The sequence below is a fragment of the Lichtheimia ornata genome, assembly GCF_029851405.1.
Source record: "Lichtheimia ornata isolate CBS 291.66 chromosome Unknown scaffold00516, whole genome shotgun sequence".
Classification (NCBI taxonomy): domain Eukaryota; kingdom Fungi; phylum Mucoromycota; class Mucoromycetes; order Mucorales; family Lichtheimiaceae; genus Lichtheimia; species Lichtheimia ornata.
The window spans coordinates 1-890 of NW_026695815.1; the positions used below are offsets into that span (position 1 = coordinate 1).

The 890-nt window shown below is 44.4% G+C and overlaps 1 non-coding gene across 1 annotated transcript; it reads left to right on the forward strand.

Annotated features, from left to right (window-relative positions):
* Positions 1 to 632: 632 nt before the first annotated feature.
* On the forward strand, positions 633 to 747 carry O0I10_013335. Its single transcript, XR_009215765.1, has one exon. It is a non-coding gene; the product is annotated as a 5S ribosomal RNA (ribosomal RNA).
* The last annotated feature ends 143 nt before the right edge of the window (positions 748 to 890 follow it).

Here is an 890-nt window from a genome sequence, read left to right on the forward strand (position 1 = left end):
CGATCCCATTGGACGACGGCATCGGAAAAAAGAATCTCCACTATAAATCCAGGTACTCCGCACATTTTTCATTATAACACCGAGCCAATCGGAGTTGATCCTGAAAAATTTTTAGGATGCTCTCATAGTAACTTGGGATTTGCCTAGGCATAACATCAAGGCTAGGATGGCTGTTAGGTGATGTCACCTCTAGACAGTCCGAGTGGGTGCTGAAAAAGATTTGTGAGTCACTCCCTAGTCGGAGTAGATGCTGAAAGATTTTTGCCTAGGCTAACATCTAGGCTTAGGATAACTCCTAGATGCTGCCAGGGTAGGAGCCAGGGTAGAAGCCAGGGTAGGAGCCAGACTAGAAGCCAGACTAGATGCCAGACTAGGTTAACATCTAGGCTAACATCTAGGCTTAGGATAACTCCTAGATGCTGCTAGACTATAAGCTAAGTCAACTTTGCCCTGCCATAACACCTGATCCTCATAATCAACCAGGCCCCAGACAAAAATTTTGACCAGGAACTAAGGCTGCCTCTACAAGTTTACTTAAGACACCAAGTCGATGGGAGTGGACTGGAGCTGACTTTTTATATAAAAAAGGTAGAACAAGGGGTTAAAAGGAAGTAAGGGTGTTATCTAACACCTGCGGCCACACAACAGAGAATGCACCGGATCCCGTCTGATCTCCGCAGTTAAGCTCTGTCTGGCATGGTCAGTACTACGGTCGGGGACGACGTGGGAATACCATGTGCTGCAGGTATTTTTTATATTTTTTGACTATGTTTCTCGCCATCCACTCCATGGATCGAGCTCCAATTTTAATAGCATGCGTCTTTTTTATGCACGGATACTGTGTAAAATTTTTGTAGCACGTTAATTAGTACTTGTGTGAAAAATAGTTT